A 22720-nucleotide genomic window follows, 5' to 3' on the forward strand; every position below is an offset into this window, starting at 1 on the left:
AAAATACACCGGATGGGCTTAACAGCAGAAGGGAGATGACAGAGGAGAGTTTTCATTCAAAATGAGAGCAGAGAGGAAAATTATTGAAAAAAATGAAAGGAGACTCAAAGAAGCTATCAGGGAATTGTAAGAGGTTTCCTCTGGATATCCAGAAGGAGGGGAAAAAAAGAATGGGGCAGAAACATTATCTACAGATACAATGGCTGATGTGATGGCTAGTTTTATGTGTCAACTTGACTGTGCTAAAAGATGCCTAGATAACTAGTAAAACATTATCTCTGGGTATGTCTGTGAGAATCCTCCCAGAGGAGATTAGCATTTGAATTGGTTGAGGAAAAAAAAAGATCACCTTCACCAACCCAATCTTTTGAGGACTTGAATAGAACAAAAAGGTGGAGGAAGGGAGAATTTGCTCTCTCTGCTCGTGCTGGAACATCCATCTTCTCCTGGCCTCAGACATCAGGGTTCCTCAGACATCTAGCCTTCAGATTTGGACTGGGACCTACATGGTCAGCCTCTGATTCCCAGGACTTTGGACTCACACTGAATCACACCACCAGCTTTTCTGCTTCTCCAGCTTACAACGGCACATTGTAGGATTCTCAGCCTCCATAATCATGTGAGCCAATTCCTATAGCAAATCTCCTCATGTATATATATGTTTCTCTGAAGAACCCTGGATAACACAGCTGAGATTTTCCAAACTTTTGGAAAGACAAATGTACAGATTCAAGAATGCAGAGAATTCCAAGTAAGAAAGATACATAGAAAATCACAGCTAGGAACATCAGGGTCAAATTGCTGAAAACCAGAGGTGAGGAGAAATATTTAAAGCACCCAAAGGAAAATGACAGATTGCATAAAGGGCAGAATCTTATGGACTACTTATCAGTAACTATGGAGTCCAGAAAGTGATGCAAATATTTTTGGAAGTGCTAAAAGAAAAACAATTAACTCAGAATAGGAATGTCTATTGATATTTTCTACCAAAAATAAAGCTGAAATAAAGATACTGAGGAAAAAAGAACTAAGAGAATTTATTGTCAAAAGATCTATTCTATATGGGGTGCCTGGGTGGCTCAGTTGGTTGGGCGTCAGACTTTGGCTCAGGTCATGATCCCACCACTTGTGAGTTTGAGCCCCACATCAGGCTCAGAGCCTGGAGCCTGCTTGAGGTTCTGTGTCTCTCTCTTTCTGCCCTTCCTCCCCTCTCTTTTGAGAGCAAAAATAAATAAACATTAAAAAATTTAGAAAAAATCCATGCCATATGAAATAGTAAAGGGGGTGTTTCAGGCTGAAGTGAAATTATACCCAATGGAAACTTGAGTTTTGGGGGGAGGATAAAAAGCACTGGAAATTGTAAATATCTGGGTACATATAATAGACTATATTTTTCTCTTAAATTATTGAAAATATATAGGACTCTTTAAAGCAAACATTATAACACTGTCTTATGGGGCTTATGATGTATGTAGTTGTAATAATATGGTAATAACTATAAATACAAAAGTAGGTGAGGAGTGATAAGTGGACCTTTGGGGTCACAAGGTTTTTACATTTTATGACACGTGTTACAAGATTAACTCTTAAATTTCTCTTCTCAAGGGAAAAGTTAACAATATATATTGTAATCACTAGAGTGGTCACTTAAAACATTGCAAAGACTCAAAATAAACAAATAAACATTTTTTAAAATTTGCAAAGAGACATAAATAAAACTTTGATATATAAGATAAAATTGAATTCTAAAAAGCATAAAAAAACTATCCTAAAGTAGGTAGTAACTAAAGAAGCAGAAACTGAAGGTGACAAACAGAAAACAAATAGTAAACCAGTAGACTTAAAACCCTTTCACTATATCAATAATTATAATAAATGTGACACTGAGTAAACACTCCAATTAAAAGTCAGAAACTGGCAGAATGGATAAAAAGAAAAAAAGACAAGAACCAACTATATGTGCTCTCTAAAAGAAATGCATTTTAAACACAAAGACAGATTTGTTGCAAGTAAATGGATGGAAAAAGATAAACCATGCAAAGAGTAAATAGAAAGGTTGAGCTAGTTGATTTGATAGCAAACAAACTGCCTACTGCCAGTTATGGATATTGTTTAGCAGTTTCCAATCCATCCTCCGTGGCCTGCTTTGTGGTACTGAAGGTGGACCCTGGACATAGTTCACCTTTGGCGCCGCTGGTAAATTTTGTCAGTAGAGGGCGCTGCAGGGTCACTGCAGGAGGAAAGGGCTGTTCTCTTCCTGGTTGGTGTGCTTTTCTTCTTCCTTTCTCCTGGGGCATGTGGTGGCCACCAGGGTGTGTGCAGGACTCAGTCGGTACTCAGTCTTAACGGTCAGTGGCACCCTTGTGGGGAGCTTGTAAGCAAGCTTACGTTAGCGGCCCAGCTAGCATTCTGGTGACTCTTGCAGGTGCCTCTTAGAGGCATCCTCCCAGTGGAGTTTCCAGCAGGTGTCTTCCCAGAGAGTTCATTTGTTACCACAGAAGGTGGCTTTCCAGTGAGCCTCAGTAATACCTCAGTAGGTAATTTTCTAGTGAAGTTCATCAGGGCCGTAGTGTGCTCTTTAGGGCATGCCAGCTCTGGTCTGTGGCACTCCAGTGAACTTCCCTGTCATCCAGTGTGCCAAAGTCACTCACTTTCCAACAGTCTAAATCTTACGCTCTTCAAAATATGTTTCTTCCTTGGGTACTAACCCTCAGCCCCAGAAGCAGTGGCTGTTCTCTATCTATCTATCTATCTATCTATCCATACACACACACACACACACACACACACACACACACACACACACACACATATGTGTTATTCTTATGCTCTTTAGAGGCCTCTTTGCCACTTAGTGGTTAATCCTGTTACTAATTAATAATTCTTTCTATAAGCTTTCCCTGTTCAAATTCTCTGAGATTTCTGGACTGATATAGACTTCAAGACAAAAAGCTTTATCAGGGAAAAAGAAAGACCCTTCGTAATGATAAAGGGACACTCATAAAGAAGACATTTAAAATTGACATAATTAAAAGGAGAAATAGGTAATTCTGGTCATAGCTGGAGACTTTAACATCCTTTCCTCAGCAACTAGTAAAAAAAAAAGAAAGCAAAAACATAAATGTTCTGAACAACACTATCAACCATCTTGACCTAACTGATATTTATAGAACACAAAACTCTACAACTAAAAAATACTCGTTGTTTTCAAGTGCATGTGTTCATCAAGACAGACCATGTTTCAGATAACAAATTAAAAAAATAATTGAAAAGGATTGATAACATATAAGAGCATGTTCTCTGACCTCAGTAGAACTAAATTGACATCCATAATAAAATGATATTTAGAAATATCTCAAAAACCTGATAATTAATCAACAGACTTCTAAATAATACATGAGTCAAAGAAGAAATGAGGGAAATTAGAAAATATTTTGATCTGAATGTTAATAAAAATACAACATATTAAAGATTTTGGGATGGAACTAAATCAGTATTTAGAGGGAATTGTTGACTTAAAAACTTGTATTAAAAATGAAGACAGGCACCTGCGTGGCTCAGTCAGTTTAGTGTCTGACTCTTGATTTTGGCTCAGTTCGTGATCTCCCAGTTCGTGAGATCGAGCCCTGCATCAGGCTCCATGATTACAGCACGGGGCCTGCTTGGGATTCTTTCTCTTTCTCTCTCTGCCTCTTCTCCCACTTGCATTCACATTCACATTCACACACACACACACACACACACACACACACACTCTAAATAAATAAATAAATAAATAAATAAATAAACCACTTAAAAAATAAAGAATGCTTAAAAATGATCTGTGATCCCTGGTTTCAGCTTAAGATGCCAAAAAAAGAATAGCAAAGTAAATGTAAGGTAACTAGAAAAAAAAGTAAAAATAAGTGTAGAAATGAAGAAAATAGAAAATTGGTAAGCAATAAAGAAAATTAACAAAGTCAATTCTTTAAAATGTCTGAGAAATTTAATAAAACTTTAGCTAGACTGATCAAGGAAAAGAGAGAGAACACAAATTGCTAATACCAGGCAAAAATGTGGGATAATTACTACAGATCCTATAGACATGGAAAGGGTATTAAAAAAATATTATGGATAACTTTGTGCCACAAATTCAACAACTCAAGAGTTAGACAAATTCCTTCAAAATATAACTTAGCAAAACTTACTCAAGAAAACAAAATAGAACACCTGAATAATGCTATACCTAATAATAAACTGAATTTACTATTAAATTCTGGTAACAAACAAACAAGCAAAATGCAACTGTAGGCCTAAAAAAGCTTTACTGGCAAATCCTATCAGATATCAAAGGGAAGAAATAATATCCTATCAGACATTAAAAGAGAAATTTAAGCCATCTACATGAATTACTTCAGAAAAGAGAAGGAAAAACTTTCCAACTTGTCTTATGAAGCCAGCATCACCAAAACTTGACAAAACGTGATAAAACATTAAAAAATTAGACAAGTTCTCTCATGAACATAGATGCAAAACTATTTAACTAAAGATTAACAAACTGAATCAACAGTACAAAAATGGATAAAACAACATGACCAAATAGGTTTTGTTCCCGCCACCATGCAAAGGTGTCTTAACATTTAAAAATCAGTTAATGGTGGGGCGCCTGGGTGGCGCAGTCGGTTAAGCGTCCGACTTCAGCCAGGTCACGATCTCGCGGTCTGTGAGTTCGAGCCCCGCGTCAGGCTCTGGGCTGATGGCTCGGAGCCTGGAGCCTGTTTCCGATTCTGTGTCTCCCTCTCTCTCTGCCCCTCCCCCGTTCATGCTCTGTCTCTCTCTGTCCCAAAAATAAATAAAAAACGTTGAAAAAAAAAAAATTAAAAAAAAAAAAAATCAGTTAATGGTATTTGCCATATTACCACAAAATTTATGAGGAAAAAACACATGATCAGTTTAATAGATGCAAAAAAAAGAAATTTATACATTTCAAAACCCATTCATGATTTAAAAAACTCTCAGAAAACTAGGAATGATGGGAATTTCCATAACATGATGAAGGACTCCCACAGAAATCCTACGGTAAACATCATAACTAAAAGAGAAATATTGGCAAGAAACAAGCAAAAAAAAAAAAAAATTAGAATATAGCAGAACTGTTTCTACTTGCAGATAATGTAATCACTTACCTAGAAAATCCAAAAAAAACCTAGACTATATCATACATTAGGTCTAATGTATTTAGTGAGGTAGTAGGCATAATGTCAATATGCAGAAATCACTTACAGTTGTATATTCTAGCAGCAAATGTGTAAAAGGTATCATTTATAATAGTGTTTATACAGCATAAAATATTTTGAAATAAATTTAACAAACTATGTGGAAAATGTGTACACTGAAAAGTACAAAACAATACTGAGGGAAATTAAAGCAGATCTGAATATATGGAGGGCTATGCCATGCTCGGTTTCTGAAGAAATCAACTCATCTTAAATTGATCTATAGATTCAACAAGGCCCTTCCAAAATCCCAGGAGGCTTTTTTTTTTTTTTTGGTAGAAAATTGCAAACTGATTCTAAAATGTATGTGGCAATGCAAGGATATCCAAAACAATCTGGAAAGAACAAAGTTGGAGGGCTAACATTACTTGATTTCAAGACTTACTATAAACCTACAGTATTCAAGATATGTAGTCTTGACATAAAGATCAATAAATAGATTGATGGAACAGAACAGAGAGATGGAAATACTTCCATTTATACAGTCATTTTATTTTTCAACAAAGGCATCAAATCTTTCCATTGGGAAAGCATTTTTTTCTATTTTTTTATTGTGAAAAAAATAACATTTATTATATTAGTCTTTTTAAAGTGACATTTCAGTGGCAATGAGCACACAGGTACTGTTGTGTATCCATCACCACCATCTATCTACAGAACTCTTTCTGTCTTGCAAAACTGAAACTCAATACCCTTTAAGCAATGAACTCCTGCTTTCCTCTTTTCCACAGCCCCTGACAACTACCTTCTGTCTCCATGAATTTGATTACTCTAAGTACCTCATGTACATGGAATCAAAGAGAGAGAGAGAGAGAGACAGAGACAGAGACAGAGAGAGAGAGAGAGAGAGAGAGAGAGTGTGTGTGTGTGTGTGTGTGTGTGTGTGTGTATTACATGTGGCTTATCCCTCCATGCATTGATGGATACCTGAATTGCTACCACATTTTAACTACTGGGAACAATGTTGCTATGAGCATGGGTGTACAAATACACCTTTGAGATCCTGGTTTCAATTTTTTTGAGTATATACGCAGGAGTGCAATTGCTGGACTATATGTAATTCTATCTTTTAATCGTTTGAGGCACAGTCATACCATTACGCACAATGGTCGCACTCTTTTGCATTCCCACCAACAGTACACGAGGGTTCCGCCAACACTTGTTATTTTCCATTTCTTCATTAGTATCTAGAAAGGATTTTTTTTTTAGTTGTCCCCATGGCTAAGATTTAACAGTAACGTAGCAAAGAATACACAGCTGGATTATAAGGGAAAGACACAGGTGGGGTCTGGAGGAATCCTCATGCCCTTTCCCTCATGCTCTCTCCCTCCTGTAAGGGTACACACACAGCACACACACTCTACCTCCTGCAACGAAAATGCAGCAAATGTGTGTAATGTTTTTGCCCAGGGAAGCCCATAAGAGAGTTAATACCGAAGACCAAGACGTTTACTGGGGGCTGGGCACATAGGCACCAGAAAGGAAACATTGTAAACAAATGTGCTGGAATGACTCCATTCCTGTAGAAAAACAAGAAACCCATAGCGAGCCTCCATCCCAACCAATCAGAATATGCAAAATTGATTCAAATGAATCCTTTAACTCCCTCTGAGTGGTCCTGCACATAATCCCTTGGGGGGGCTGAGGATCAGAGCGGCGAAGTCACACGGAAATGCTCCACAAGTAAAAGGCTAAGTCAATGGCTAAGTCAGACGTGGAGGCCAGATGTGGCCATCTTCTTACACCTGTGCTGTTTATTGATCTTTGAGATCCATCTTGAGATTCATCTAATCATCTTTTTCATCACTGAACCTGCAGGGCCCAGCAGCATCTGGTACCCAGTAGACACCCTGTAAATATTTGTCCAAGAGATGCCTGCACGGTCTCTAGAACACCCTGCTGCTTATCTGAACACATCCCTTACCACAATATGCAGCACATGCCTAGCGACCAACGTGCTTCCCCGGCCGCCTCCTCTGCACCAAGCTGGGTCTGCAAGCCTCATGCTTACAAACTGTAGCCAAATTATGAGAGAGAGAGAGGGAAAAAAAAGATCATTAAAACCCTGCACACTGAACCAAGAGCACTTTTTACCTGGAGAGCTAGTGACAAATGCATTTAAAATAAAATAAAAATATTTTAGTTCAAAATCAACATCATTTTTCCTCTGATTCCATTTAGAGACAGTTTAAAATATTCAGTTTGCTTATCTTTAAAATTAAGAGGGGCCATCAGTTTCCACCAAAGATGCATTGCAATTAGTGAAGAGAGAGGCCCTGAAGGAGGATGGGACTGGAAGAAGAAATAGAGAAAAAACATGGAAGGGAGGGCAGGGAGAGACGAAGGCCAATGGCGATAGAATAAGGGTTAGGGAATATTCTACGCATTAAATGATGCACAGAGCGTGGCTTGGTTTTCAGCTATGTAGATGGCCAGAACTGGGTCCTGGTGAGTTCTGCGTCCCCTGTGGTTTGGGATCCCCGATGCTCCTGGGGACGATGCCAGGTTCCCATGAAAATGGTATTCTGCCTCTAAAAATGTAGGCTCGGGGTAAAGAAAGGCCTTTGCCTATTTGTGTAGCGGAGCGATTGACATCTCTCAAAATAACACTGCCAAGCACTAAAGGAAACCCCAAAGGAAAAGAACAAAGGAAACAGGGGCACCAGAGCAACTGCAATATTCATAAAACACAGATTCTCTGACTCGGTAAGAACTAAGCATGGGCCCCGCAGGATGACACATACCCAGGGGCTCCTGCTTGGCATCTTGCCTTCTCGGTGCCAGGCCTGCCTCTTCACAGCAAACACCACCTTATTTCTTGCCACCCGGGCTGCCTGCAAGAGTGCTTGTCATATTCCCAAGTTGAGGCCGCCGAAACGCTTTATTTAGTTTCCTTGGATAAGTTTGCCCAAGTTTCCTTTTCTCTTTCTGTCATGAGGAAAATGACACTGCCGCAGTTCTCAGCCACCTGGATTGATGGACAGAAGGACAGTGTAGGCACTTGTTCAGCCAGAAGCATTTTATGATTTGACTGGGGCTCCTTCTCCATTTGTAGAATTTGTCACTCAAACCTGGATCTTCTGAGAGCTAGACAGAGTCCTATTAGCAGTTATATGTGGATGTCAGGCATACATGGATGATTCTGGGCTGGATGTGTGGTCACCCTAGGTACCGACTCAGAGAAAAATACTCCAACCTGAAACTATTGTATTACAGCGTGTAATAAAATTACACACAAACACTAACAGGGAGGATGAGAAAGAACAAAAGAGGAAACACTGTAGGTAGTGATCTTTATAGGTACTAAAGTGATTGTTCACAGCTTCTATCTTTTTTTGTTTCTACAGATGTGTGTCCTTTGAAATGTTAATTGCTTTATTTCCTTAATTCTAGGAGGAACCCTTGCTGAAATCTGAATGTGTATTACAAGGGATGCCAGAAAGAACTCTCCAGTTGCTAGGAAGACGAGTAATTTGTGACAAAGTTATTATTGCCTGTCTATGTATGAGCTTGGTGGTGTGTAGAAGGCAGATGTGTTCAAATGGACATCTTGGATGAGATATTTACATTGGTGGCAATACTTTTTGAATTTAGATACATACTAACTGCTCAAAATATCCTCAGAAAGGTTGTACCATGGTGTCACACGATAGCAAAAAGTTACAACAGGCCGACAACGATCTGCACATCCCGGGCACTGCAATTAAAGGCAGTGCAAATCACCAAATATCTTCTAGTGATTCATAGAATTTTCACATCTACCAGAGGTAGATGGTGTCCAGTCATGCTTCGAGAAGATCTGCCACTTGGGTGTCTGTGGTCTATCTGTCAGAAGCTAAGGCTGACTTTTTAAAAGAAATCTCGTGAGATAATTAGTTCAGTTAAGCAAAAAACTATGACTCTAACCACAAAGCTAACACAGATCCAACAGCAGTCTCCTTCCATTTGCCTTGAAATCATGGTGTCACTTGCAAACATGTTAAAAAGGATGCAATGTGTAACTGCTGACGGCCGAAAGATTCCAAAGAATCCCAAAGGTTAAGAAGATATAGACTCGAATTTTGATCACGACATTTAAAATAAGTGGTGTGTATGTGAGTAAATTAATGCTGTTGATTAAGGTCTTTAAAGTTAGTTTGCACATAAATAAAAGTGCACTGCCTCTATACCAGAAACTGCCCTCAAACACTATAATTGAATCAATGGTCCATTTCATAACTGAATCTGTCTTGAAGTTAAGGAAATGCATTTGCCAATTCCACAACTCCTGTCATCCTGGCCTGTGGAGGCTCTATCATCAAGTTGTTAACCCAGGTTGCCTACTCTGGTGGGAATCATTCAAGACACAAGAGTAGTAATTAGGACCATATAATTTCCAGAACCAAGAGAAATCTGACCAAGAGCCAGGTTTAGCTCTGAGGTAAAAGATCTGTATTCCTGGTATCGGTATACATTTTAAGGAGAGATGCCAGTGGTTAAACATGTCTAAACTAAGAAAAATATAATATCTGACAGCAACACCACTGCAGAACAAAATACAATAATTTAATTTTCACAGCATTCATGTCACATCAATACAGCAGTTTAAAACATTAGCCCAATGTGAATTATTGAGTGGCTCCTGGAATATGTAACTTTAAAGGTAAATGTCAGGTGAGAAAAGACTGGTCTTTAACCCTGAGTAAACTTAGCCTCAAAGTAAAACAAAGCATTCATCGACCATGCTCCTTAGATTATTATTATTACTTTTTTAATTTTGCGTCTCACATGGAAAAGTTAGAATCTGCCAGCCCACTCAAACACCTGAGGGGAATGGCCAAAACACATCATCTAAAGGCATAATCATTCTTGTGAGAGTACCGCTTCCTATTTTTCTATTGTTTTACAGAATATCTACGAACCATTTGTGTTGAGATTATGGACAAGTTATTCTCTCCAACTTGCCATAAAGGCAAAAACTGATTTCAAATGAAATTAATGTACCATTTCCTTGTTATGTAAATAACTGGCCTGAAACATGCGTTGCTCTGTCCTATATTAGCGTTAGCGATCGAACTAAATTAAACAGTATTGTAGAGATATAAATAATTTCCTACAGGTGTGCTGAGGGACACACCAGAAATGTTCCTTGCAACTGATTTCGGATGGCATTTGGGGATTTTGAGACACGTGTGGTATGTTTTTCAAATGTACTTGAAATTCTGATTTTGCTTTTTACGATGTTAAAAAAACGAAACGATTTGAGTGTATCAATGGTTTCAACAATGTGCTGACAATCCAGAAGTGATTACAGTGTAGTTGAAGGGAAAAATGAAATGGAATTGGCCTAGAACCAAAAGTAAAAGCAGCGAGGCATTCCTGAGGCGTGGTGATGGGAATGTGGGAAGGGATGGAGAAATATGGAAACGGGTGGGTGGAAGGCATGTACTGACTTTATTTTCTGAACCAAAACTCAAAGCACAAGGTCTGAGACTCCAAATATATCAATGAGAAAAAGGATAAAAAATTATGGCTGCCCCAGAAAATCCCAAGATCATTGCCCCAGGACTACATAAAGAGGTAGTGAAACGTTGACAATGGTGGTAATAGAGGGGAGAAAACTACAAAAAGAGACCAATTATTATAAAGCGAATTACATTTTTCAAACCTATCTCTGTTTTCTTCAAATTATTACTAGTTATACAGGCAAAATGTGTGGGCATGAAAAAAATGTGTTATGTTAACTGTTCCTTCTGAGTACATTTATTATGCTCAATCTGCATTTACACATCAAGAAATATTTTGCACTAAAAGCAAGGAACAACTTAGTCTCCAGAATAAACTCTTTTCTTTATAGAAATAAAAGACAATCTTCTTATCACCCACCTCTAGGTACTATCCCTCCTAATAAACAAAACTCCAAACCAACCTCCCTCAAAAAAAGAAAGAAAGAAAAAAAAAAAACAGAACAAAAAGCCAGAACAATATCCCAGCCAATCATTCAAAAACTACAAAACATGCTCTGAAGAAGAGAACAGAATGGGTAACATGTCTGGAAATATATTCCATTCTTCCATGGGAATGCCGCTTATGAAATCTTTTCAGGAAGTCTTGAAATATCTCATTTTAATGTCTCCCCTTTCATTCTTTTCCAACCTGGGACAAACCACCTCATCATCAACATTTCATCAATATCAAACAAAAGCAGGCGTGGTAGCAAAGTTTCATTATTGAACATTAGGCACACTTCCAACGTGAATAAATGATCACATTTTGAAGAAAACAAAAAAGCTCTTATAAAATTTTCAGATATATTTGTCAGTTTGTAACAGGATTCCTTGGAGTGTCAAAAAATCTCTAGAGGATTTAAACTTTATATATGCATCACGAACGCTTGGTTGAGACACAACTGATCAGCAATGCAACACTGGCCAAAAGGTGTATAGAATACCTATATACCCACTGTACCTATATATTGTACCTAGCTGCAACCATGGGTAGAGTTCTGAAGGCTATGGCAGGAGGTCAGAGAATCACGAATACAAAATAGCCCAAGAAAAAGAAAAAAAAGTACTACTCAACTCCAGCCTTTACCACAATTTCGCTCGTGGCCAAAGGTGATAAACGGAAGATAAAGAACCATATAACTCACCAACATGACCAGCTATCTGGGGAGAAGGACCTGTGGAAAATCCAAGCGCTCTCAGCGACAGATCTGTAAAGACAAAGCGGAGAAGAGTGTCGTCACTCTTGTGGAAGTAGAGATTTGTGAGCAAGGGACATAGCTGACCATATTCTGATAGAAATGTATTACAAGGCAGGCTTGGGTGTGGGGTGGGAAGGAAAGGGAGGGTGCATAGTTGAATCACCTTGCTTCTACTCCTTCAGCTACAACTCCATACGTCTCTTGTACAGCTCTTCCTTCTGACCTGCACATTGAGCCCTCAACCAGAACCAGCAAAGTTTTAATGAAAACCCTCTAATGTACCATTAAATGCATCTTGCTGGTCTTTCTAAAGTGTAGATCTCATCAAGTTACTTCGCTGCTTAAAATAGCTTCCCACTTTGAGGGTCAAGGCAAAACTGCTTACCAGGTTAACAGGGCTCTTCAGTGAGGAGCAAATTCCAGGCTCTGTGCCTTCTGAACTTGCTCTCTTCTTCCTGGCCTTACTAATTCATTTGCATCTCTAGAAAATTACTCACTCACCCTCATCCACAGGCCTTTGAGTATGGGGACCCCTCTGTCTTCCCAGTTCCCATAAGGCATGCCTTCCCAGTTCCCATAAGACCTCTCAACAACCTGACTCCATTCATGCTCAGGAATCATTCAGCAACCATCTTCTCTGAAAAGCCCCTCCTGACCACTATGCCTGATTCACGTGCATGCCCACCGTGTTCTTACAGCATCTTACTTCTAATTCTACCTTGCCATTAATAGCTCGGGTTGTGAAATTTTACCAAAGAATCTGGTCTTTATAGTTTTGTATTGTTATGTACCTTATTTATTGCTATACTGTCAGTACCTTGTAGACTTCCTTGCATATAGTAAGTGCTCAGTAAATGTCTGATGAATAACAATATCGACTGAATGAATAAGACTATGATAGAAGAATTTACTATTTATTAAGCATTTATATACTAGGCACTGAGTTAAATTTATTGTAAATATTTGCTTTCCATTCACCTTGCCTGGATTCTGTCTTCATAGGGTGCAAATGGCTTGTCTTCATTTTTGAAATCTATTCGGTTCTCAAGACCATTTATTATTCAGCCTTCTGGCTTGGGTTTCTGGTGTCTAATTGCCAAAAATTAGTGTTTGCCTGATGAGACCTGTCTTGGTGGACTTTCTTGAACTTGTCTCTTTACTCACGTGACTACAGAGGTCTGCCAAAACTCTTATTAGTTTTGAATGAGGCTTTCAGCTCCTTTTTGTTACGATAAGAGCTTTGAAGTTATAAAAGGCCAATAAGCTATTTGGTTTAGTTAAGCCATTTGGTTTAGTTTAGGAGGCTGGCAAACTACAGCCCATGGGCTAAATCCAGCCCTGTTTTGATAAAATTTTACTGGCACACAGCCTGTTTTGATAAAGTTTTATTGGCACACAGCCATATCCATTTTGTTTACATACGGTCTATGGCTGCTTTGGTGCTACAACAGCAGAGTTGAGTGGTTGGAACAGAGACTGTATGACCTGCAAAGCCTAAAATATTTACTATCTGGACATTTATATTAAAATTTTGTCAACGCCTCATTTAGATCATCTTCTTATCTAAAGATGGCACTTCCCTTTATGACATTCTTGACAGATGGTTATTCAGTCCTTTCACTGAAGAATTTTTAACTCTTGAAAAAGCTCATTTAATTATTTGCTGGAAGATCAAACACAGAAAGATCTCTCTTGTGTTAAATTGAATCTATATGCTACAAAGGCATTGAACATGACAAGAAGGAAAATCCACAATGTTAACTTTCTTTGGTCACTTGTATATTTGAATTATAGACCTTTTCTCCTACTTATTACTTTTCTCGACTTTTTACATTTTTTCTTTAATAAGTGCACACTGCTTCTGTAAATGTAAAATACTAAAAATAAACACTTTTACCTATATCTCCTAGATCTGTCTACTCATATGAGTTCATTATGGAGGTGATATAAACTTTCCCACGAATTTCTCTGTAAAGGGAGATTGTAAATTCAATACAAGGGTGAAAGGAAAATGTGGTAGCCCAAACAGGAGTGTCAGGGGAAGCACATAGCTTATGAATTGTGTTGGTGGCTTTAGTGGATTTGGAATAAGAAAGCAGTGAGGTTAAATAGGACATTGAAAATTACCTTACGAAAAAAGAATCAAGTGACAGTCTTCTCATTGGACTTTTTGCCCTAATCTGCTTTTCTCAAAGTTCTTAAGACCACCAAACCTCAGGGCTAGAAGGGACTTTAAAGGTCTTTGGCCTTCCTGGTATAGTACTTCAGATTCTTCAACATTCCCATCTCTGCAGAACCATACTGCACATGTCCAATCGTAGAGCACTTATGTTCTTCAGAGACAGCGTATCTCACTCTTGAAGTACGCAAAATTCTATGACCTCTTACGTTAAGTTTGATCCTCCAGCACTTTCCATTTATTGGTCCTAATTCTTTCCCATGTGACCCTACAAACTATTCTACTCCCTTTTTTCCACAGCAACTCTCGTTCAAATCCCTGAGTTTCCTCCTCTGCCAGTTAAACATCCCCAGCTCCCCCAGTATTTCTCACGTGACACTATTTCTGGTTCCCTCACCAGCCTTTGGGCCTTCTCTGAATATACTCCAGTTGGTTCCTGTTTCAAGTGTGGTTTTGCCCCAAGTCAGGGTGGCACCATGACCTTTCCACTTTGATCTGAATCACTTTACCATATTATCTGTAGGAAAGACCATGAATTTATATGATCGTTTTTTTATATTAGATATTTAGGATTTTTCTATATTTGTCCTATTATAAATGGTGCCACCTTAAGATTGCTTTTCCCCCATGTCTTCCTCATACTTAGTACCGTCTCAAAGATTTGCTTCCCAGAAATTATTCCTTGTCAATAAATACTTTATGATTGAAGATATGTAAGGTAATATAAGGAAATTTTATTTTATTTTATTTTGTTTTTTTAATATATGAAATTTATTGTCAAATTGGTTTCCATACAACACCCAGTTCTCATCCCAAAAGATGCCGTCTTCAATACCCATCACCTCCCCTCCCCTCCCTCCCACCCCCCACCAACTCTTAGTTTGTTCTCAGTTTTTAAGAGTCTCTTATGCTTTGGCTCTCTCCCACTCTAACCTCTTTTTTTTTTTTTTTTCATTCCCCTCCCCCATGGGTTTCTGTTAAGTTTCTCAGGATCCACATAGGAGTGAAAACATATAGTATCTGTCTTTCTCTGTATGGCTTATTTCACTTAGCATAACACTCTTCAGTTCCATCCACTTTGCTACAAAGGGCCATATTTCATTCTTTCTCATTGCCATGTAGTACTCCATTGTGTATATAAACCACAATTTCTTTACCCATTCATCAGTTGATGGACATTTAGGCTCTTTCCAGACTTTGGATATTGTTGATAGTGCTGTTATAAACATGGGGGTGCATGTGCCCCTTTGAAACAGCATACCTGTATCCCTTGGGTAAATTCCTAGCAATGCTACTGCTGGGTCATACGGTAGGTCTATTTTTAATTTTTTGAGGAACCTCCACACTGTTTTCCAGAGTGGCTGCACCAGTTTGCATTCCCACCAACAGTGCAAGAGGGTTCCCGTTTCTCCACATATAAGGAAATTTTAAAGATCACCGAACCCAATCTCCCATTTTTAAACAAATGCATTTGACTGAGAACAAACAGCAACTTACCAGAGGAACTCATGCACCAAAGTTCAAATTAAAAGATGTTTTTATCACTTCCCTCTTCTATTCCCAGCCCCTCCTAAAACAACCATTTACGTCCACTTAACAAGGTACATGAATTCCGGGTGAGTAAAAAGTATACCTTACAATGAGACACAGCGATTTAAAAAAAAAAATCAAGAAATTATACAAAACAACAAAATCCACCCTAGAGGATATATTTGGAAAACATTTCATTTTCAATAATCTGGATTTCTATAGGAAATAATCAGAAAGGTATGATTTTTAGAATATGAAGGTTTCTATACAGAGAATGGTGTTTAATTATTTAGAGCTCATGGAATTGCTCATCTTTTTCAAGCTTTCCTGTATAAGAAATGCTCTTTCATTATAAACGTGTATATATACACATAGCTTCTTGGATTCTGTACAGGATTTGCCTCAGAAGCTTTAAAAAGACCTCCAAGCACTAGTGCCATTTCTCAAATCCTAGATACTGACAATGCTTATCCAGTGCTCGCTTGGAGGCAGATAATTTTTACGTGCCAATCAGGCAGAGAATATCCTCCAGCGCTGTCTCTGATATGTTAACTTTGGAAATACTTTTCCTCATCTGTTTTCTTCATTTCTCACTCTGCTTCTTGTACCAGTAAGGGGGTATAATGAACAACACTTTTCCCTTGAGTTTTATGCATCCTTTAACAGTAGATCTCCCATTCCACTGACTGCCAGGAACCATGGGGGGCATTAAGGACACAGATGTAAACAGAGAGATGCGGTCCCTGCCCTCACGGTTTTCACCATGCAAAGTCTCCTTTGTAAGTGCTGCCAAAACACTTACTATGATGTTTAAATCTCTGATTCTGGCTTTACCATCCTCAATGCCAGAAAGACAGCTGAGAAAATAGATAATGAGGGGAAAGTAGCAGAACTATTTCAGAATCTCGTCAGTTTACAGTTATCTCTATTTAAGCCCCCCACCTCCTTCCAGAATAGACCTCTGACAGCGATTCTGAAGAAAGACATTACCTTCCTGGCCACAGGTGCTTGGACCAGTGCTACCATCTTCTTACTCAGAATTCTTTCCCAAGAAGTTTGGAAGTTGGATCAAGAGAATTACTTTCTGTTTTTATTTCTGTTTTTTTTTGTTTTGTTTTGTTTTGCTTTGTTTTGTTCTGTTTTTTGGTGGCTAAATTGTAAGGTGTATATTTGGGACCTGGAAATGGACACTTGGGACTTTTTTCTTGTGGACCAGAGACCAAAAAAGCCCATCTCCAGAGGGAGAAGAATTAAATACCATACAGAGAGGGACAAAGATGAGAGATGGAGAGAGTCAGCTTCATCTGCATTCCTGACCTTGTGTTTTAGGAGACGATGTTTTTCTCTTGTAATAAATCCCACTTTTTTGCTTAAGCTACCTCAGGGTGATTTCTATAACTTAAAATAAGTGGCTGAACTAATATGTTGGGAGTGGGAAGGTGGAGGAGGTGCCACCTCAACAAATCCAAGTATAATGGTCCTATAGTAACTACACTTACTGTAGGAAACATTGCTAGGCAGTAGTTGTAAGAGAAAGAGTTATATGCCCAAATTTGATGTAAGTTAAAAGGAAACATGAAAATGAGAGATAATAAAAATTCAGGGCCACCAGAATTTCAGAGTTAGCACAGTCTTCTTAATCAGAGAGAAAGAGAAAGAGCCTTGGAGATGTAAATTAAAGAATAAAAATAGAGATGAATTTTAGGTATAATCGTTCAAGATATAGCATTAAATACTGCTCTTGCATTTAAAGTAATGAGACTGGTTGTTTTAACATGGAGACCCAAATTTAAACATAAAAATCATCCCTGACTCATTAAAATGGTCACCTAAAAATGAAGAATGGTTATTCTCATAAAGCTATGTAAATCAATTCTGGAATGCTAGTTGTTCAGATCACATGGTATACAGCTAAAGAGTACATTAGACAGATTCTGGCTGGCTTCACAATTTCCAGCTCTGTGACATCAGGAAAGTCACTGAACCTTATATAGGCTTTACGTTTCCATTGACAAAATAAGGTAATATATATGCAACTTCAAGTATTTCAAAGAAAACAAATGAGATAGTGTAGATACCATACGGCCTGGCATAAAACCTGTCACTTAATATATATTGTTTCTCTTTCTTTTTGGCTTTTGATGATGCATTTATGTTTTTGGTCAAACCAAAAGGCATTTGGAAGAAAGGTTAGCAAATATGGAAAAGGTGAGAAATCGTGTGTAAAATAAGGAGAGATTTTCCAACAATATTTATTTAGCACCAAATGTTTGCTGGATCCAGTGCCAAACTATCAGATAATGAGACATATTAACTTGTCTCATATTAACTTTACAAACATAAACTTTGATTTTCTTAGTAACAATTGACATTCCAAATGAGAACACAGCTTTCAACAGAACACAACCATTTCACAGAAACTGGGGCCAATGGATTCTTATTCCAATGTCACGTGTCCTTAAATGGGTAGACATATAAATAAACAAACAAGCCCTCCCCTAGCATGCAATGTTATGATTTACTACTTTTCTAAAGGTCTAGAAGGATTATAAGCTTTGGATTTTTGTTTTGTCCTGTTTTTAAAAATAATTTATTGTCAAGTTAGCTAACATACAGTGTATACAGTGTGCTCTTGGCTTTGGGAGTAGATTCCTGTGATTTGTCACTTACATACAACACCCAGTGCTCATCCCAACAAGTGCCCTCCTCAATGCCCATCACCCATTTTCCCCTCCCCCCTGCACATAAACCCTCAGTTTATTCTCTGTATTTCAGAGTCCTTTATGGTTTGCCTCCCTCTCTGTAACTATTTTTTGCCCTTCTCTTCTCACATGGTCTTCTGTTAAGTTTCTCAAATTCCACATATTTTATCTGTCCTTCTCTGACTTATTTCACTTAGCATAATACCCTCCAGTTCCATCCATGTTGTTACAAATGGCAAGATTTCATTCTTTTTCATTGCTATGTAATATCCCATTATATATACGTGTGTGTGTGTGTGTGTGTGTGTGTGTGTGTGTGTGTGTGTGTGTGTGTTGGGGGGAGACCGTATAATTCAATTACAGGCATTTATTTACTTATTCCATGCTTACCAAATGGGAAGACCAAGTTACAGGAGAGTGCTACATGGGAGGAATCACCAACCTAGTCTTGGAACTTAGGGAGAATTAAAATTAGTATTAAATGTTGGGAGGTAACATTTCAGATGAGAGAATGGATGAGTAGTAGTTGGCCAAGTGAAGAAAGGGAATCCCAAAGAGATGGCACAAAACATATGCATAGTTGGCTATTAGGGGGAATATGGCATATTTGGGGGAGTGACAAGGAGTCCAGCATGGCTGTGGCCTGGGCAAAGAGGGGCTTTGTAAACTATGCTAAGGGGTGAGTATTTTTTCCAAAGAATAGCAGAAACAATTGAGAGAAGCTGGGAGAGCAGTTCAAGGGTTGCTTCAGGCAGTTCCAGTGAGAGATGACAGCAGTGTGATCTACAGCGATGGCCGCGAGGGTAGGGAGAAATGGACAGATTAAGAGATAATTAGGAAGTAAGCATTTTAAGTCTATCTTTGTTTTATAGATGGTTGAGGTCATATTTTCTCTGTGGTTTGGATCCTTCATTGTAGGACTCGGTATAGCCCAAGTGCTTAACATAAGAGTCATAATCATTATGTTGGTGCTAAACTATTGTCATCACTTATGAATGTTGGGCAGGGTCTGGCCTTTAGATGTGGTGTGATATTGTCCCGATACCCCATGTAGCCTGGGGGGTGTTTTACTTATTTTTATTGTTTTAGCTTGTCAACACCCAAGGTCAGGGACCCCATCTGCTTTGCTTCCATGAAGCTATGAAACCACAGCACAACTAATGCAACACAATAGAGCAAAGAGTGACCCCAATTTTTCCATTGGTTTGAAAGCCCTGAGGTCAGCTCTTCTCAGGACTCTCAGGGATCAAGCTATAACAGGGTGGTGAACCTCTGCACTTCGGCTCCACCTCTGCCACATGCATGCCGTGGTTAAATGTGCAATTTTAAGAGGCACAGAACTGAATTCAGAAAGTGGCTGCTGCAGCTGTGGGAATTTGATCCTGTGACTTGGGAGTCTGTGGGTGGTAGACATGCATGATCTCTGATCCGAGTCTAGTCTATGGGATCTTGCAGCCCCAGGGATATGGATTCCTGTCCTTGTCCCAGTTCCTGAAGGTATGAATATATACCCACATTATTTGTTTTCTTCATTTTCTATTCCCCCTTCCTCTCAATAGAATGTAAGTTGTATGTGAGGAGGGGTTTTATCTATTTTATTACCATATCCCCAGTACGTGGCACAGGATAGGTGATCAATTAGTATGTGTCAACTAACCTAATTATGTGAATGAGCCTGGGGCAAATTATTTGAGATGAGGCTTCAGGTTTATTCACATTTCAAATGGGACTAATCATATATATTTCATACCACTTTTGGGGCTCTTTTCAAGCTAAAATGAAGAACAGAAGGCCATAAATTTGATGTTCAGCAGACATATTTCGTCTTTTAGCTTGTTTATTCTGTGTTTCTGTCTGTCTATCCATCCATGCATCCATCCGTCCGTCTGTCCATCCATGCATCCATCCACAAATCCATCTACCCATCCATCACTTTAATTTACACCTACTATATGCCTTGTAGAGCACCTACCACTATTCCATAGCAAGGATTATACTGCATGTAGTGCTTAGACACTACATGGACCATCTCTGAGGTATACATCAGTAATTCAGTGTGATTGTCTATATTTTCTTTTTGTAAATGAGAAAGCTGAGGCTCAGCAAGTTTACCCAGATAGAAAGTGGGAGAGCAGGGATTCACATTCTAGGACTGTCCAGTTGGCTGTTGACTCCTGGCTTTTCTATTTCCTCTCTAGAGTTTTCTTTTCTGTGGAATAGGCACTAAAATGCCTACTTCCCAGGATACTATTCACGTGCCTGCCATATACACAGTAAATAATGTAAAGTACCTACATAGTGCCTCACCATTGCTGCTGTTACAGGTATTCCCATAGGGCTCTCTGAATGGTGAGCCTTATGGAAAATCACTTTTAACCCCACCCCCCTTTTTTTTTTGATTACCCTGTCATTCATTATGTGTGGCCATTTCAGCAGAAAACCCACAAATGTCATCATCCACTTCTACTGATCGCTGGTGGACGGTGCCATCCAGACGCCTGTCTCTGAGCTTCAAAGAGCCTTCCCAGCTCTGTTTACTCTCCTTTCCTGGGTAAACTCTCATTCTCGAATTTAGACAGTACTCTTTTTGGGTAAGCTCCAGATATTTCTTTAGGGCCTCTCACCAGTCACTTCCTACTTAATTCTCTAAAAAACCTTCTTTTGATGAATCCTTTTAGTAAACAAAACACAATTTGATAGGAATAGCAAAAGTATTGGCCTTTGTATTGTTTTATAGAAACAATATTAAATCCTAAAAAGAGTATAAATATTTCATTTCCCCCTATTATATGTGGCACTTTAGGGTAGTTTTTTGAATACCAGGGTCTTGTTGAGTTATTTAGAGGGGTCTTTTGACACAGGGAAAAGACAAACAGGCCCAAATTCAACCCCAGCTCCTATTTTTAGAGTAGCATACTGTGTGACTGTGTCCCAGCCTTCAGTAATGCCTCCTTGGCAGCTGTCTTTATTTCTGTTTGCTTCTGATCCTTCACTGCAAGAAGAGTGCTACCTGAGCATTTTTGTGGCTAATTCCGTACCCTCATCTTGGGGAAGTAGAGGCTGAGAAATAACAGTTTCTTGATGTTGGCAACCGGCCAGGCAAAGGCAAAGGTACTTTACATGTATTGTATAGTATTCATTTCTTATAACTCTGCAAGGCCCAAGTCCCCATTTGTAGATGAAGAACCTGATGCTTGGAGACATAACATAATTTGTCCACATGACACGGGACGGGAGGTAGAAACTCCAAGTCTCTCTGACTCCAAAGTCGCTGCCCTTTCCATGTCCATCTCCATGCTTACCAAGGCCCGTTTTTACTTCTCTGCCTTGTAGTATTTGTGTGTGTGGCTTTTAGAATCCTTTGAAAGTGAAAATAATGTTTTGCTTTTCTCTATTTTTTTTCTCTTCTCCTCTAGGGCCTAGTGTAATATGAATGCTCAACACATGCTTCTTTTAAAACATATGTGAACATGCTTTGCCTTAATTATGAACTATTAACTCCATATGCCGGACACAGAAATAAGACTTATTCATCTTGTATCTTTGCTGTTGGTTTTTGTGGCCATCCACACTCAGAACTGTCTTATAGATTTTGCCCTTGAAAAATGGAACTTTTTATTCCTTTAGTTATGAGAGCACAATAAAAATCCCCAAACTAATAATGCTTTGATTTTTTTTCTTACTTGCCTTTTTTGAACTTCTATTACTTATATAAAAATGGCAAACTGCCTTTTTTATTGCTTCAAATTACTTTTGCTAAAATACTTCTGTGCTGCCAAGTTTCAACCTGAAACCAATGTTCATATCCAAGTCACAAATAAGAATGAGGAATATGCTTGAGTCCTTTCCTCCTCCTCTCCTTTTCAGCACCTCAACCCTAACTTTCCTCAGTGGTAAAACTATACTTCTGTTAATATTTAGAGACATTGAAATAAAAGTGTTTCTTCCTGATAATTGCATCTGGAAGGAGTTTTGCCCTGCCTCTATTTCTATGGATTCCAGTGAAAGCCAAAGAAAAAAAATAAATAAAACAAGACTATGCTATCTTCATAAGGAAGAAGAGGTCTAGTGACATGCATGGCCCTGGCAAGATCAGGGGCACTGGTCACAGTACAATGCTTTGGTGACTCAATTCTCCCTCCTTGAAACAGAAATAATCCTCAGTAAGCAGAAATATGGATTGGAGACAAAATGGCGATCTCATGGAGATAATCAAGCTATCACAATAACGGATGGAGTTTTTTCCACCTCAGAAACAAACAAAATCCTTATCTTGTTAAGGATTATTCCTTTTCTTCTATGCTGGGAGGGTGCATGTATGAAGAGTACCCATTTCTTGGGGTGTCCTACTCCTTCCAATTTGGAAGGC

At 38.6% G+C, this 22720-nt stretch overlaps 1 protein-coding gene across 1 annotated transcript in view; it reads right to left on the minus strand.

Moving 5' to 3' along the window:
• TENM4 (teneurin transmembrane protein 4) overlaps positions 1-22720 on the minus strand; it is a 2903849-nt gene that overhangs the window by 999317 nt on the left and 1881812 nt on the right. The window contains exon 7 of the mRNA XM_078433056.2: positions 11887-11949. The gene's annotated coding sequence lies outside the window, so the exon portion shown is untranslated. The remainder of the gene's footprint in view (positions 1-11886; positions 11950-22720) is intronic.

This window comes from Panthera onca, chromosome D1 (genome assembly GCF_046562875.1).
Source record: "Panthera onca isolate mPanOnc1 chromosome D1, mPanOnc1 haplotype 2, whole genome shotgun sequence".
Taxonomy (NCBI): domain Eukaryota; kingdom Metazoa; phylum Chordata; class Mammalia; order Carnivora; family Felidae; genus Panthera; species Panthera onca.